The sequence below is a fragment of the Rhinoraja longicauda genome, chromosome 16 (assembly GCF_053455715.1).
Source record: "Rhinoraja longicauda isolate Sanriku21f chromosome 16, sRhiLon1.1, whole genome shotgun sequence".
Lineage (NCBI taxonomy): Eukaryota > Metazoa > Chordata > Chondrichthyes > Rajiformes > Arhynchobatidae > Rhinoraja > Rhinoraja longicauda.
The window spans coordinates 29,801,192-29,819,475 of record NC_135968.1 but is presented as its reverse complement, the minus strand read 5'-3'; the positions used below and the strand labels follow the sequence as shown (position 1 = coordinate 29,819,475).

The window sequence follows — 18,284 nt, the reverse complement described above, 5'->3', positions numbered from 1 at the left end:
GCTTCATCCCAAATTGCTTAAGCACTATAGACTGGATTGAGTGAATGTGCTGCCATCACTCATGAATGGAAAGAGTAACCATGTATTTCCAAATTTCATGCCTGTTTTCACCAGTTATAGCATAAAACATGTCTCTCGAATTTATAGGTTTTTGGGTGTTACATTTTATTGAATAATAAAATATATAGATTTAGTTGGGTGTGATCATTTGCATCCAGTTTATGTAAAATTATAAAGTAACGTTGCTCAGCATTTAAGCTTGAGGAATCAATAAGGACACTCCTGTATGTAGCTCTGTGATGATACAATTAATAAATGTGACAAAAGAAAGCGTACATACAAGGAACTGCAGTTGCTGGTTTACAAAAAAAAGACACAAAGTGCTGGGGTAACTCAGCATGTCTGGTAGAATCTCTGGAGAACGTGGACAGGTGATGTTTTCGGTTGGAACCCTTCAGATTGATTGTAAGAAGGGGGAGGTGGGGGGGGAGAAGTTTGGAAGAGCGAAGGGGCAGGACAAAGCCTGTAGGAAGGAACTGCAGAGGCTGGTTTACACCGAAGATAGACAGAAAATACTGGAGTAACTCAGCGGGGCAGGCAGCATCTCTGGAGAGAAGGGATGGGTGACGTTTTGGGTCGAGACCCTTCTTCAGATGCTTCTTCTGAAGACCTTCTTTTGAAGAAGGGTTTCGACCCAAAACGTCACCATCCCTTCTGCCCAGAGATGCTGCCCGTCCCGCTGAGTTACTCCAGCATTTTGTGTCTATCTGCAAAGGTAAGAGGTTAGAAACATAGAAAATAGGTGCAGGAGTAGGCCATTCGGCCCTTCGAGCCTGCACCGCCATTCAATATGATCATGGCTGATCATCCAGCTCAGTAGCCTGTACCTGCCTTCTCTCCATACCCCCTGATCCCTTTAGCAAAAAGGGCCACATCTAAATCCCTCTTAACTATAGCCAATGAACTGGCCTCAACTACCTTCTGTGGCAGAGAATTCCACAGACTCACCACTCTCTGTGTTAAGAAATGTTTTCTCATCTCGGTCCTAAAAGACTTCCCCCTTATCCTTAAGCTGTGACCCCTGGTTCTGGACTCCCCCAACATCGGGAACAATCTTCCCGCATCTAGCCTCTCCAACCCCTTAAGAATTTTATATGTTTCTATAAGATAGACAATAGACAATAGACAATAGGTGCAGGAGTAGGCCATTCAGCCCTTTGAGCCAGCACCGCCATTCAATGCGATCATGGCTGATCACTCTCAATCAGTACCCCGTTCCTGCCTTCTCCCCATACCCCCTCACTCCGCTATCCTTAAGAGCTCTACCCAGCTCTCTCTTGAAAGCATCCAACGAACTGGCCTCCACTGCCTTCTGAGGCAGAGAATTCCACACCTTCACCACTCTCTGACTGAAAAAGTTCTTCCTCATCTCCGTTCTAAATGGCCTACCCCTTATTCTTAAACTGTGGCCCCTTGTTCTGGACTCCCCCAACATTGGGAACATGTTTCCTGCCTCTAATGTGTCCAATCCCCTAATTATCTTATATGTTTCAAAAAGATCCCCCCTCATCCTTCTAAATTCCAGTGTATACAAGCCCAATCGCTCCAGCCTTTCAACATACGACAGTCCCGCCATTCCGGGAATTAACCTAGTGAACCTACGCTGCACGCCCTCCATAGCAAGAATATCCTTCCTCAAATTTGGAGACCAAAACTGCACACAGTACTCCAGGTGCGGTCTCACCAGGGCCCGGTACAACTGTAGAAGGACCTCTTTGCTCCTATACTCAACTCCTCTTGTTATGAAGGCCAACATTCCATTGGCTTTCTTCACTGCCTGCTGTACCTGCATGCTTCCTTTCATTGACTGATGCACTAGGACACCCAGATCTCGTTGAACTCCCCCTCCTCCTAACTTGACACCATTCAGATAATAATCTGCCTTTCTATTCTTACTTCTAAAGTGAATAACCTCACACTTATCTACATTAAACTGCATCTGCCATGTATCCGCCCACTCACACAACCTGTCCAAGTCACCCTGCAGCCTTATTGCATCTTCCTCACAATTCATACTACACACCAGCTTAGTATCATCTGCAAATTTGCTAATGGTACTTTTAATCCTTTCGTCTAAGTCATTAATGTATATCGTAAATAGCTGGGGTCCCAGCACCGAACCTTGCGGTACCCCACTGGTCACTGCCTGCCATTCCGAAAGGGACCCATTTATCCCCACTCTTTGCTTTCTGTCTGTCAACCAATTTTCTATCCATGTCAGTACCCTACCCCCAATACCATGTGCCCTAATTTTGCCCACTAATCTCCTATGTGGGACCTTGTCGAAGGCTTTCTGAAAGTCGAGGTACACCACATCCACTGACTCTCCCCTGTCAATTTTCCTAGTTACATCCTCAAAAAATTCCAGTAGATTTGTCAAGCATGATTTCCCCTTCGTAAATCCATGCTGACTCGGAATGATCCTGTTACTGCTATCCAAATGCTCAGCAATTTAGTCTTTTATAATTGACTCCAGCATCTTCCCCACCACTGATGTCAGACTAACTGGTCTATAATTACCCGTTTTCTCTCTCCTTCCTTTCTTAAAAAGTGGGATAACATTTGCTATCCTCCAATCCACAGGAACTGATCCTGAATCTATAGAACATTGAAAAATGATCTCCAATGCTTCCACTATTTCTAGAGCCACCTCCTTAAGTACCCTGGGATGCAGACCATCAGGCCCTGGGGATTTATCAGCCTTCAGTCCCATCAGTCTACCCAAAACCATTTCCTGCCTAATGTGGATTTCCTTCAGTTCCTCCATCACCCTAGGTTCTCCGGCCCCTAGAACATTTGGGAGATTGTGTGTATCTTCCTCAGTAAAGACAGATCCAAAGTAACGGTTTAACTCGTCTGCCATTTCTTTGTTCCCCATAATAAATTCCCCTGCTTCTGTCTTCAAGGGACCCACATTTGCCTTGACTATTTTTTTCCTCTTCACATACCTAAAAAAACTTTTGCTATCCTCCTTTATATTATTGGCTAGTTTACCCTCATACGTCATCTTTTCTCCCCGTATTGCCTTTTTAGTTAACTTTTGTTGCTCTTTAAAAGAGTCCCAATCCTCTGTCTTCCCACTCTTCTTTGCTATGTTATACTTCCTCTCCTTAATTTTTATGCTGTCCCTGACTTCCCTTGTCAGCCACAGGTGTCTCTTACTCCCCTTAGAGTCTTTCCACCTCTTTGGAATAAATTGATCCTGCAACCTCTGCATTATTCCCAGGAATACCTGCCATTGCTGTTCTACCGTCTTCCCTGCTAGGGCCTCCAGTCAATTTTGGCCAGCTCCTGCCTCATGCCTATGTAATCCCCTTTGCTATACTGTAATACTGACACTTCCGATTTTCCCTTCTGCCTTTCCATTTGCAGAGTAAAACTTATCATGTTGTGATCACTGCCTCCTAATGGCTATTTTACCTCTAGTCCCCTTATCAGATCAGGATCATTACACAACACTAAATCCAGAATTGCCTTCTCCCTGGTAGGCTCCAGTACAAGCTGTTCTAAGAATCCATCTCGAAGGCACTCTACAAACTCTCTTTCCTGGGGTCCATTTCCAACCTGATTTTCCCAGTCTACCTGCATGTTGAAATCTCCCATAACCACCGTAGCATTACATTTTTGACACGCCAATTTTATCTCCTGATTCAACTTGCACCCTATGTCGAGGCTACTGTTTGGGGGCCTATAAATAACTCCCATTAGGGTCTTTTTACCCTTACAATGTCTCATTTCTATCCATACTGATTCAACATCTCCTGATTCTATGTCACCCCTTGCAATGGGACAGGTGGGCAACCCCACCCCCTCTGCCCACCTGTCTGTCTTTTCTATACGTTGTGTACCCCTGAATATTCAGTTCCCAGCCCTGGTCCTCTTGTAGCCATGTCTCAGTGATCCCTACAACATCATACTTGCCCATGACTAACTGAGCCTCGAGCTCATCCACTTTATTTTTTATACTACGCACATTTAAGTACAACACTTTAACTTCTGTATTTACCTCCCCTCTCACATCGGTCACAATTGGCCCTGCCCTTAATTTCTTTTCCCCTCTAGAACTTCTGTTCCCATTCTTCCGAGAGTCTTTTGCAATATCTCCTGTATTCCCTTTTTTTACCTCATCTTCATATTCACAATTTGTTAACCCCTCCCCCCCACTACTTAGTTTAAAGCCACAGGTGTCACACTAGCAAACCTGCCTGCCAGAATGTTTGTCCCCCTGCTGTTAAGATGTAACCCGTCCCTTTTGTACAAGTCACCCCTAGCCCAGAAGAGATCCCAGTGGTCCAGAAATCTAAATCCCTGCTCTCTGCACCAGCCCTCAGCCATAAATTCATACCCTCTATCTCTCTGTTCCTGGCCTCACCAGCACGAGGTACCGGTAGCAGTCCAGAGATAACCACCTTCGACGTCCTACTTCTCAGTGTTTTTCCCAACTCTCTAAACTCCCGCTGTAGCACCTCCTTCCTCTTCCGCCCGACGTCATTCGTGCCCACATGCACAACGACTTCAGGTTGATCGCCTTCCCTCACTAGGATTTTCTGAAGCCGGTCCATGATGTGCTGAACCCTGGCACCAGGGAGGCAACAGACCATCCTCAAGTCCCTCCTGCTCCCACAGAATCTTCTGTCTGTCCCTCGGACGATGGAGTCACCGACCACTACGGCTCTTCCTGACTTCGGTCTCCCCTGTCGAGTATCCTTGCCAACAGGTCCGCCACTCGGACTGGAAACGTCTTCTGCCCCGACAGTTCCCAAGAGGGTATACCTATTTGCAATAGGCACAGCCACTGGGGTCTCCTGTAGTCCTCGTCCACTCCCCCCTGAAACAGTCTCCCACCTTCGCTCGACCTGGACCCTTGGCGTGACAGCCTCACAATAGGTCCTGTCGAGGAAACTCTCGCATTCCCGGATGGCCCTGAGGTCATCCAACTGCCTCTCCAACTCCACCACACGTCCCTTCAGGAGCTGCACCTGGACACAGTTCTTGCAGGTGTAGCTCCCAGAAGCTCCAGCGACGTCCCTGTCTTCCCACATCCTGCAGGAAACACACTGCACCAACTTTTCCGCCATTACCTTGTGCCTATAAACAGTTCTGGCTTAAAACAATTGTAACCTCCTCACCTCAGCTTCCTCGCCGAAGACTCGCAGCCAAAGACTCGCACTTTTCTCACTGGCAGCCAAAGACTCGCACTTTTCTCACTGGGCACTTTTCTCACTGGGCACTTTTCTCACTGGGCACTTTTCTCACTGGGCACTTTTCTCACTGGGCACTTTTCTCACTGGGCACTTTTCTCACTGGGCACTTTTCTCACTGGGCACTTTTCTCACTGGGCACTTTTCTCACTGGGCACTTTTCTCACTGGGCACTTTTCTCACTGGGCACTTTTCTCACTGGGCACTTTTCTCACTGGGCTGCTCCCGAACAGGGCTGCACCCTTTTGCAAGTCTTGCTTATATCACAAATTAAATTGCCTGATTGTCCAATTTACCTGACTTCTCACTTAAATTAACACTTACTTTTCTTCTCAGCCAACGGGCGTCCTTGCTCTGCTCCCGGACTTTTCAAACTGACTACTAGCGTCCTCTTGGCGCTCTTTTTAAACTGCCTTTTCCACTGTAATTAACACTTACTTTTCTTCTCAGCCAACGGGCGTCCTTGCTCTGCTCCCGGACTTTTCAAACTGATCCCCCCTCAGTCTTCTAAATTCCAACGAGTACAAGCCCAGTCTATCCAGTCTTTCCTCATATGAAAGTCCCAAGGTTGATACAGGCGAGGGGGATTTTTGACAGGCAGATGGTGGATAAAGGCTGTAGGAAGGGGCTTAATGACAGAAGGTGTTAGACAAAAGGATTGGAGTTACTAATTGGGAAGGAATGTGGGTGGAAGTGGGGGGGGGGGAAATAGGGGCAAGTCTGGATGGGGCACAGCGGAGGGGATGTGGGTTGTTTGTTAGAGCTTTATTAACGAGAACATGCTGTTTCGTTTTGCTCTCCATTCAACAAACCAGTTGAGATTGAGATCAAATGTTAGAACTCAAGATAGTGCAAAAGAAAAATATCGAACGTTTTATTGAAACCTAAATTCTGTTTCAAATACTAAATTATAAGTTTCTTTGGGATAGTGTTATTTCATCATATTACTACATCATTGTACATTCAGGAAAGATGAATTGAAGTTCCCTCTTTTGATGCAATTTGTTTTTTGTAAATTAACACAAACTATAAAAAGAGAAAATCCAAAACCATTAGCCTTCTGTTGTTAAAGCTAAAGCCCTACTTAAATTTCAGGATGCACTCCAAAAATTGCTGAATTGCCAACAAGTCAGATACAATTGCAGTAAAGTAATATTTGTTTTTGTTTTAATAATTGTATTAGATTACTTAAATCAATAGAAAGTGAAGCCAGAGCTTAGTAATGCCCAGAGACCCCAGGAGAAGAAATGCTCTTGACCTTTCTATTAACCCTCTAAATATGCCTAGCAAAATCTATTGGAGTTTTCTTTTGAGGATGTTACTAATAGAAAATAATGGGAGAACTAGTGGATGAAGAACATAGAACAGTGGAGTGCAAAACAGGCCCTTCAACCCACAATGTCTATGCTGAACAGGATGCCAAGTTTAACAAATTTCCTCTGCCTGCACGTGATCCATATCCCAAGATCCTTGCATATCCACATGTTTATCTAAAAGCTTCTTAAATGCTACGACAAATGTGCTTCCACCCCTGACAGCGCGTTCCTGGTGCCCTCCACTCTGAAAAAAATGTTGCCCTACACATTTCCTTTAAACTTTGTTCCTTTAAACTTTAAACTAGTCTTCGACATTTCCATACTGGTGAAGGTGTTCTGACTGTCAACTCTATCAATGCCTCTCATAATTTCATATACTTCTATCAGGTCTTCCCACAATTTCTGACGTTCCAGAGAAAACAATCCAAGTTTGTTCAACCTCCTTATAGCTTATATCCTCTAAGACAGACAGCATACTGGTAAACTTCTCAGTAACCTGGGTTCGATCCCATTTTATCCTAGGAATTTATCTACCTTAATGCTTTAAGAGACCCATCACCACCTCATCCTTGATGTCAAACTGCCATGATATATTAGTGTACCACACACTGATCTCACTATCTTCTATGTCCTTCTCCGTGTTGAATACATATGCAAATACTCATTTAGTACCTCGCGTACATCTTCTATCTCCAGGCATTGATTCCCTCCTTTATCCTTGAATGGTTCAACTTCCTTCCTCGTTACTCTCTTGTTTTTAAACTACGTAACAAAAGCCTTGGGATTTTCTTTAATCAAGAGTGTTTTAGACAATAGACAATAGGTGCAGGAGGAGGCCATTCGGCCCTCCTTATTGTTGTATGCACTGAAACAGAGCAATATAATTCTTCCTTGTGGCAGCACAACAGATATGTGAATATAATACTCTGTAAACACTATAATAAACAACAAAAAGAAGTTCCGTATATAAAAAGCTAACAAACAAAAATAGTGCAAAGACAAAAGCAATGCCCCCCAAGTCTATGTAGCTTAGTTGTCGCCTGTACTGTTTAATAGTCCCGATGGTTGTTAGGAAGGCGTTACAGTTTTCAGGTTCCTGTACCTTCTTCCCATTGGCAGGAGTGAAATGAGTGCATTGCAGGATGGTGTGGGTCCCTGATCATGCTGGCTCCCCATTTGAGGCAGCAACTCCTGTAGATCCCTTCAATGGTGGGGAGGTCAGTACCCGTGATTGTCCAGGCAGTGTTCACCACTTTTTGGAATTTTCTCCATTCCTGGGCGTTTGAGTTGCCGAATCAGGCCGTGATGCAATCAGTCAATGTGGTCTCTCCTGTACACCTGTAGAAGTTGAAGACATGCAAATTTCCTCCATTTTCTAAGGAAGTAGAGACATTGATGGGCGTTCTTTATGATTGCATCAATGTTCTGGGTCTAGGACAGATCTTCAGAGATATGCACACGCATGAATTTGAAGTTTTTGACTCTCTCCACCACTGTCCCATCGATGAAGGCAGTTTGGTGGATCTTCGGCCTTCCTCTTCTAAAGTCAACAATCAGTTCCTTGGATTTACTGACGTTGAGAGCAACATTGTTGCTCTGGCACCATTCAGTCAGTCAATTGAACCCCCCCCCCCCGCCCCCCAATACTCTGACTTGTTATCATGCGTAATTTGTCCAACAAAAGTGATGTTGTCGGCGAATTTGAAGATTGAGTTGGAACTGTGTCGTGCTACCCAGTCTTGTGCATAGTGGATGGAGCAGAGGGCTGACCACATAGCCTTGAGATGCTCCTGTGCTGATGGTTACCGAGCAGGAAGTGTTGCTGCCAATTCGTACAAATTGTGTTGTGTTGATGAGGAAGTTGAGAAATCCATCTTGCCACTGACCCTTCATGGGCGTTCTTTATATTGCTCAAAAGGCCTGTCGAATTTCATCTTCCTCATCTTACATTTCCTTTTTGACCAAATTTAGAACCTTCCTGGTCGTTCAGAGTTCTCTTGGTCAACCCTGACTCGAATTTAACAATTAACCCATTCTTATAGAGGCTTGATATTGTAGGGTTCACAATTTAATCAGGGTCTTTATCAGAGATTAAATAGCCAGGCAGCCGATGAATTATTGCCCAATCAATCAATTCTCAGTCATCAGCAAGCGATGGAAGGTATAATTGACAGTGCTGTTACACAGAACCCATCGATAATTTGTTCAGCCATACCCAGTTTAGCAACATCTATTCGGCTCCAGATTTTATCACAGTCCTGGTGTTGAACCAAAGAGCTGTTTCCAAAGATGAAGTGACAGTGAATGCTCTTGACATCAAGTCAGTCATTGATTGAGAGTTGCATCAAGGAGCACAATTAAAATGAAGTTATCAGGCATCAGAAAAGACCCCAGTGGTTAGAGTCATACCTTGCACAAAGAGAGAAGTTATTGGAGGTTAATTATTCCAGCTCCAGGATACCACTGCAGGAGTTATTTAGGGTAGTGTCCTGGGCCTGACCATCTCTGCCTGTTTTTGTAATGACCTTTCATCCATTGTGACGTAGGATGACACAGTGGCACAGCTGGTAGAGTTGCTGCCTCACCCGTGTTCAATCTTGAGCTTGGGTGCTGTCAATGTGGAGTTTGCACGTTCTCCCTGTGACCGCATGGGTTTCCTCCAGGTGTTCCGGTTTCCTCCCACCTCCCAAAGATGGGCGGATGAATGTAGGTGAATTGGCCATCTGAAAATTGCCCCCAGTGTGTAGGGAATGGATGGAAAGTGGGATAACATAGTGACACAGTGTGACTGGGTGATCAATGGTTGGCATGGAATCTGTGGGCCAAAGGGCCTGTTTCCATGCTATATCTCTAAACTGAGATCACAGGTTCAGATGTGGCATGTTTGCTGTCAGCTGCAGAATGTTTAATTCCATTCCCAACAGCGAACAAAGCAGCCCATCTTTACACGCAGCAAGACCTAGACGACATTGAAGTATGGGGTGATGAGTGGCAAGTACCAAAGGCAATGCAGGGGTTTCTGAAGCTGCTGCACATTCCTGTGACCTGTTGTCCAGTATGTGTAGAGCTTACACTGTGTAGGTTTCCTTTGGGTACTCTGGTTTTCTCCAAATCCCCAAAATGTCCCACAAGGTTAATTGGCTACTGTAAATTAACCCTAGTGTGGGTGGGTACCAAGAGAATTGATAAGAGGAATAGATTCCGGAGAAATAAGTGGGGAATTGGGACTGTTTGAAATGTGAGAGCTGGCATAGACTAACTAGGATAAATGTTGTTATGTTGTTAAAAAATATGGGAATGCATTTATACCACAAAAGTGCCAGGCAATGATTAGTTCCAACAGGAAAGTTTTTAGGTACCTACCCTGACATTCAATGGCTTGACATTCAGTGAGATCAACATCCTGGGTGTCATCACAGATGAAGCTTCTCTGGACCAGCTATGTAAATACAAAAGCATCAACAGCTGTACAGAGGTGGTGAGTGCAGCTCCAACAACTCTCGATAAGTTCTGCATATCCAGGACAAAGCAATCAGTTTGAAAGTGCTCTAAATCCTGGAATCCCTTACTTAATAGCAGTATGGGAGTGTCTTCTTCAGAAAGACTGCAGCAATTTCAAAATATGACACATCATTACCTTATTATGAGCAAGATGGTATGGGGTATAAATGCAGGTCTTTCCATTGATATCCAGATCCAGATACAAACAAATCACTTATATGTTGAGAAGATATGTTGAGCAGCAGGCAGTGAAGAAAGTGAATGGTATGTTGGCATTCATAGCGAGGGGATTTGAGGATAGGAGCAGGGAGGTTCTGCTGCAGTTGTACAGGGCATTGGTGAGACCACACCTGGAGTATTGCGTACAGTTTTGGTCTCCTAATCTGAGGAAAGACATTCTTGCCATAGAGGGAGTACAGAGAAGGTTCACCAGATTGATTCCTGGGATGGCAGGACTTTCATATGAAGAAAGACTGGATAGACTCGGCTTGTACTCGCTGGAATTTAGAAGATTGAGGGGGGATCTTATAGAAACTTACAAAATTCTAAAGGGGTTGGACAGGCTAGATGCAGGAAGATTGTTCCCGATGTTGGGGAAGTCCAGAACAAGGGGTCACAGTTTAAGGATAAGGGGGAAGTCTTTTAGGACCGAGATGAGAAAGTTTTTTTTCACACAGAGAGTGGTGAATCTGTGGAATTCTCTGCCACAGAAGGTAGTTGAGGCCAGTTCATTGGCTATATTTAAGAGGGAGTTAGATGTGGCCCTTGTGGCTAAAGGGATCAGGGGGAATGGAGAGAAGGCAGGTACAGGATACTGAGTTGGATGATCAGCCATGATCATATTGAATGGCGGTGCAGGCTCGAAGGGCCGAATGGCCTACTCCTGCACCTATTTTCTATGTTTCTATGTTTCTAAGATGTTAATTATCAGGATGCTTTTTTTCTTTCCTATTTCACAGCGGGGGAAATGTATCTTTATCCATTGTAATTAATCATTTGGAGTGGCCTTCTGTAAATTGGATGTATCGATCGAGGGAAATAGTAATAAATACTTAAGAACATCTTTCCTTTAAATTAATTTAAGCAACACAAATGAGGCCTTTACATTTAATTGCCTATTCAAAACAGAGAAGGCTATTAAAATAAGAAAAGCATAATATTACTTTAGACTTCTGTGGTACCATTTCAAAAGCAAAAAAAAATCCACATCTGTATCAAAATGCTATAAATAGAATAACAACTTAGAATGTATTAAAAGATTCATTGTTGAGATAGCTAGCAGCTAAAAAGTGGTGCCATTTTGCAACATTTGATTTAAGTCTCTCATTGCATTGTCATTTTAAAGGGTATCACCATCGCTCATTGCATGGGATCTGCACCTCTGACAGCAGGTGTTACATTGACCAGTAGTGTTTTGCCATTTTTATAAATTAGTTGATAGAAATTGGAATACTAAAATCAGCTTAAATTTTTCATATAGCAAACGGAAGGTTCGGTCTCTTTCTAATCTGGATCATTATCTTTTGCACAGAGATGTTGAATTGTAGAGGGGCGATATAGCTTTGATATTACTTACCTGTGATGCCCCTATGCTTTTGTAGATTAGCTGAATTGGTGGGGGTTTGGGCATCTGGTTGTGAAATGGTCATACAGCATAAACCATTAGTATAACTCAGTGTATCGGTGTAACTCAGAAGCCGGATATTTGGCTTCTGTAGCTAGTGCCAGTTCTCTGCAAGACCAGTTTAAACCAATGCCATTCCTTAGCCTGTAGCTCATCAATTCTTTTTCGACCCCAAACCATTGTTCAGGTTAGGAGTGTCAATTTGTATTAGCAACATATTAGAACATATCGAGATGCTTCATAATTGAGAAGCACACAAAAGTTATATATTAGTATCCTTTAAACAAATCCACCAGCAACCAGAGGCAGGTATTCATTCTTTATTTGTGCTTTAAACTACCAATATGAGTATACATTTTCATTGAGTTACAAGGAAATAATAAGGTTGCTGCTTGCATTTGCACTGCAGTGAAGTTGCACAGACTCTGCTGCTAGGCCTAAATAAAGACAACTTGGTTAGGATATAATTTATTAGTTCCTATGATTCATGTCCCAGTTACCACTATAGACCACAGATTCATTCACTCAACTGATGCAAAATTGCTGTATATTGTTTCTACTGCCAAAATGTCTCGCAGTGTATGGTGTGTTTACAGTTTTACAAAATTGACATAAAAATAACATATTTGAAAAAATCTTAGAAACATAGAAAATAGATGCAGGCGTAGACCATTTGACCCTTTGAGCCAGAACCACCATTCAATGTGATCATGGCTGATCATCCAAAATCAGTACCTCGTTCCTGCTTTCTCCCCATATCCCTTGATTCTGTAGAATCCTTGATTCTCTTACTTGCGAATTGAAATATTCTTCAAGTTTTTTAAATAGCCCAGGACTTTTTAAATTATTTCTGCCTCAAGTATGTAGTAGATGAAGTCCAGGTCCAACTCTGGCGACTTTAGGATAAAATTCTAGATTAACAATCCAATGTGTTTCTGAAGGAGTGCTGCATTGTCAGTATTTTATCTTTCACATCAGTTATTACACTGAAGCCTTGTTTGCTTTCTCGTGCATATGCTAACAAATCTGTAACATATTTTGAAAGCAAGTTATCCCTTAACCAACATCACTCAAGTATATCATAAATCTGTTTTTGGAAGTTTATGTGTACAAGTTAGTAGTTGGATTTCGCATGTTACAATGGCGACTACATATTAAAAGTATTTCAAAGATAGACACAAAATTCTGGAGTAACTCAGTGAGTCAGACAGCATCCCTAAAATGTCACGGAGCCAGAGAGCAGTAGGATTCACAGAGGCGAAGCAGTGAGGGAGGGTCTCAAATAGCTCCCTTCAGAAAGAGGAGAACTTCTTCAAAATAGGCGTACCTTGAAGAAACTTTGCAGTGGAACAGTCAAAATGTAATAACAAGGAACTGCAGATGTTGGTTTATATCAAAGATAGGCACAAAATGCTGGAGCAACTCTGCGGGACAGGCAGCATCCCTGAAGTTTATTTATTAAAGGTATTTAAAAGGCTGCATAAAGTTTTTTACATTCTGAAATTAGGGAGAGTATTACACATATGCAATTGCAAAACGTGACAATATGTTGATGAGCTCCAGTTTCTTCTGCCCTTTTGTTACATCTATTCACTTTTTAAGGGCCTTGTATTGAATTATCAAATAAGCACAGCTACATGACATCTAAGAATTGTGTACACAGGGGTAGCAATTATGCCACGGAGAGCAGGTTGTGCAGTGCAGAAAAAGGGGTACATGCAAGTGGAGAGATAATGAAGGAGGCAGAGCAAATTGGAGGCAGACACGGAGAGAATGACAGGCTCAAGGGGTGGCGGTGGTGTGGCTAACGATTGTGATCTCAGTACGTCTTGAGATAATCGCCATTATTAGATTATTCTAAGTATGTCTAGAGATGGTGGAGATGGTGCAAGTAAGAGGAAACTAATGGAGTAGGAAGCAGCAGAAGGGAAGAGAGATCTCTCCTCAGACACTGATTCCTTTTTTCTACGTCTGCTGCATAACTTGGCTCAAATAATTAATTTTTGCCTCTTCCTTCCATCCAAGCTACCTTCTGTCTCCAGACTGTGTTTTCTCTCCGAAGTTCTTAAATGTTGTTCCATCCTCCAATTTAGTTGCATTCTTACTTGGAAGAATTCTGTCTTAATACACAAGCAATGCAAACCTAAATCACAAATTATGTCCAATGTGATTGTGACAAAGGTTATGTGTTCTTCCCTGTCATTCTTAATTACTTTGCAGCCTTTGACAAGATTGACCACACCATCGTGCTCCAATATTTCGCACTTATTGTTCATCTGGATGGGACTGCATTGACATGATTGTATTCAATCTTATTGTTGTAGCAAGAGTATTGTCAGCAGACACTACTTCAAGTATCCTCAGTGTTCCACCTGGTGTTCCACAGGGATCTAAATTTGATCCCTTCCTATTGCTAATCTACATGCTGCCCTTCATGTCCCATACAAAAACATTTTTGCATGTGCAGCAATGGGATTTAGTTCTACCTTACCACCACTTCTTTTCACCCCAATGCTGACCAAGATGCCCCATCTAAGCTAGTTCCATTTGCCCGTGTTTGGCATTATTCCTCTAAACCTTTCCTATCTATTTACCTGTCCAATTGTCTTTTAAATGTTGCCTCAACTACCTCCTCTGGCAGCTTATTCCATATACCCAGCACCCTCTGTGTGACAAAGTTGTTATTAAACTATTCCTATTAAATCTTTTCCCTCTCAATTTATACCTCTGGTACTTGAAAATACCCTGTGCATTCATTCTATCTCGTTCTATCTTTTAATGGGGTAATCTTTGTCTGACATTCAGAACTATATGAGCAGAAATTTCCTCCAGTTAGATATTGGGAAGACGGAGGCTGTTATCTTAGTTCCCCACTCTATTTGCCAATGACTGATGTCATCCGTCTCTCTGGCACAGTATGAAACTTAAACAGACTCTTCACAGACTTGTGGACACGTTTGACCCTGGTTCCGTCTTGGACATTGTAGCTGTGTTGTTTCTACAACTGTATAGTTCTCTAACCTCTATGAAATCACCAAGTTCAGTCCTTGCCTTTATGCATGAGCTGCCAATATACCTCAGTCACGTAATGGGTTTTTTCCGGACTAGAGTATTCCAATGCACTCTTGGCTTGACTCCCCGTTACACATTCCATGCAATTGAGGCCTTCTAAAATGTTGTTACCCTGTCCTGCCTCACAAAGAGTCTTATGCACCCAACAACCATTCAGCAAAAAAAAAATTTAGTTGTCAGAAGTATTAGCAGGCATAAAATGTTTATGTAGCTGATTAACCTCCAAGAAGCACATCTGCCTACTGCCTTCTACAAATTGCTTCAATTAACAGAAAATCATCATCCATTTTCTGTAATTTTGCCTGAGTACACCACAGTTTTTTAATATTAATCTTGCAGTTTAGCTGGAGCCTTATTTAAACCTTGCACATACTCTAATGTACATTATTTACAGAAAATATTTTGACATATTCATGTGAATCAGCTTTTGTCTGGTGAGATTTCTTGAAGAAAGCACTTTGTAAAATAAGAATCCTTGTATAATACAGTATTATCAGATAATTTTCAATGTGCTGTTAGTTATTGGAATGCAGGTGGTGTTTCAGTTTTGAAGCAAATAGCTTGCCTTACTAAAAACAGGAAATGCTGGAGATACTCAGCAGCTCAGGCAGCATCCGTGGGATGAGAAACAGAATTAAAGGTCAAAGACCCTTCATCAGGACTGATGATCGGGCTCTGATGATTGGCCTCTGATCTGAAACATTAACTCTGTTTCTCAGTATCCCCAGCATTGTCTGATTTATTTTTAGATTTCCAGAATCTGCAGTGATTTTTAATTTTTACTTAACCCACCTGAATGTACCAGATTTTGAAACGATACTGAATATTTAACAAAGACAGATGGAAAATGTATAAGTATAGGCAAGGAACTGCAGATGCTGCTTTACACAAGACACCAAGTGACACCAATTAACTCAGCGGGTCAGGCACCATCTCTGCATAAGTTATAGGAGCAGAATTAGGCTGTTCAGCCCTTCAAGTCTACTCTGCCATTCAATTATGGCTGAACTATCTTTCCCTCTCAACCCCACCTGTCTTCTCCCCATAACTCCTGACATTCTTAATAATTAAGAATCTGTCAATCTCCACCTTAAAAATATTAATTGACTTGGCCATCACAGCCGTCTGTGGCAATGAATTCCACCGATTCACCACCCTCTGAAACTACTCCTCAACTTTCTAAAGGTTCATCCTTTATTTTGCAGTTATGGCCTATGGTCCTAGAGTCTCCCACACAATTAGAAACATCCTTTCCACATCCACTCTATCCAAGCCTTTCTTAATACAGTACATTTCCATGAGATCCCTCATGCAGAACGTGAACAGTTGACATTTCTGGTTGGGACCCTACTTCAGACTGAAATTTATAAGAATTGCTTTATAAATATTTGGCTGATGTATTATTTGGCTGATCGATTGAGGGCAGAACATTCACTGAAGTTCTCCATCTGTCAATATTCAAGGAGTGATTGTCTAGTACACCATTAACTGTTTACTACGAGCCGGACAGTAATAATCAGCTGTTCATTTCTTAAGCAGCCCATTGGTTCATTTACTTCGTATAAACCCATGACTATGTTTGTGTGTTTGAATGTGGGGTGGTAAAGTTATAATTCTCAAGCGAGCATAATGGAACTCTGAAATCATTTCAGCAAAACAGAATGATAATTTTTAGACAACTCAATTGGTAGATTAAGTTAAAACAGACAAGACACTATATTATACATTTGTTGATCTAGGTACCATGAGGAAATATGCCTGTCATTGGTCTGCACTTGATGTAAAAGCAACCAAAAAATCAGGGTGAATTTAACGCCACATATTTGACATATTTACGTGTGACTATTAATATGTTTACAGTTTATAACTGAAAATAGATAGCATTTGACCATCTTTTTCTAAAATTAATTTTCTGAAATGTGATTTTAATATTATTTTGAAGTTTATCCCTCACATCCGCTTTATTCTTCCCTGAGGCATGCACTTTCAGCCAGGAACAACAAAAAGAAGCAGCAAAAGACACAATGTATAAGTTTTGTTTTATTTGCACTGATATGGAAGGAGTTGCAAAGATATGGGGTCAAAATAGATCAAGAAGTCACAATGTATTGTCACTAGGAAATGTTTAAGCAAAAGGGGTGTTGCGTTAATGCCCAGGGTAAAAAGAAAACAGTGTTAGATTTGAGATGGTGCTTTGAGCCTTGATTTCAACACAGCCAAGATGCGGAAAGGAAAATGCCAATCAATTTGCAGATTAAATAGAAATGACATAAAAGTGGTGGCCGCAGTATGAGCAGTTAAATATAAGAGCCGTCAAAGATTTTGTGCTCACAAAGTCCTCCTTTGAAGTGGCAGTACATTAGCTTTGACAAGCACGAGGAAGGATAGTTTAGCGAGGTTGCACTCGGATAGAAGGTGGCAGTTTTGTGGATTGTTTTTTATGGTTAAAAAGTGGCCTCCCTCTTTTGAGAATGCTGACTCGTTGTGTAGATTGATAGGCTGCGTCGAGACATCAGGTGCTATCAAGCCATATTCTCGGTTGGAAAGAAATCTGAAGCCTTAGTGTTTTTGCATTGTCCCTTACTTATGCAGTTTGTATTTATATAACATGTTTTGTCATAAGACAACCCAAGGCACTTTGAAGACCTGCCATTAAGCAAAATTTGAGAACAAATATTAAATATTAGGACAGACAACTAAATCTAATTAGGAAGATAGGTTTTGAGGAGTTCCTTAAACGAGGAGGGAGAGGCCGTGAGGTTTTGGGTGGAGGCAGGAAGCTTGGAAACTAGGCAACTGTAGATATGTGTAGAATTGCTAGAAAATGAAACTCAGAAATGTGCCAAAACCAGAATTGGAGCAGTATAAACACCTACGACAATAATTGGGATGGAGGAGAAATACTGATAAGGAAGTGTGAGACCATAAAGATATTTGAAAGCAAGGAAGTGAGCTTTTAAATTCCAAGTGTTACTGAACCAGGAGCCAGGGATAGTGAAGTGATAGCAGGTGATCTGGTTGTGACTGGATGGATGTGAATAGACCCAGACAATGGCACTCAGGTGGATAATTACAGAGGATGAAGAGTGATGATGCCTACAGATGGATTCAAAAGTTTGGGGAAGAAGAGTTTCCTGTAAATTTAATAATAGCCACTACAACGTTGAGACAATGTTGAGGCAGAGTTGGAAATCTGACCTCTGAACATTGACTTTCATAAACGATTTGCAATTGGCCACATGTGGAAAAAAATCGGGGAGGAAAGGACTTTGACAAGTAGGTTTTATTCATAAGAATTGAGAGGATTGCATTTTTGAGGAAGGATGCACATTTGAAGGAGGGCAGGTAGCTGAGCAGGGATAAGAAGGGTAATAGAGTAGTTTGGTCGGACTAAGGTCAAAAGGGACAGGAAGTGGATTTTATAAATAGTATGGGTTCAGAAAGGCGACAAAGCTAGATAGAGGAACATGAAAAGATGTGAGCTCAGTGCTGGGCGTATGGGAAAGAACC

At 42.1% G+C, this 18,284-nt stretch overlaps 1 protein-coding gene across 1 annotated transcript in view; it reads left to right on the top strand.

The window, feature by feature from the left end:
• The window catches only part of LOC144601414 (regulator of G-protein signaling 10-like), a 40,143-nt gene that overhangs the window by 1,491 nt on the left and 20,368 nt on the right, over positions 1–18,284 (top strand). The gene's annotated exons all lie outside the window — the stretch shown is intronic.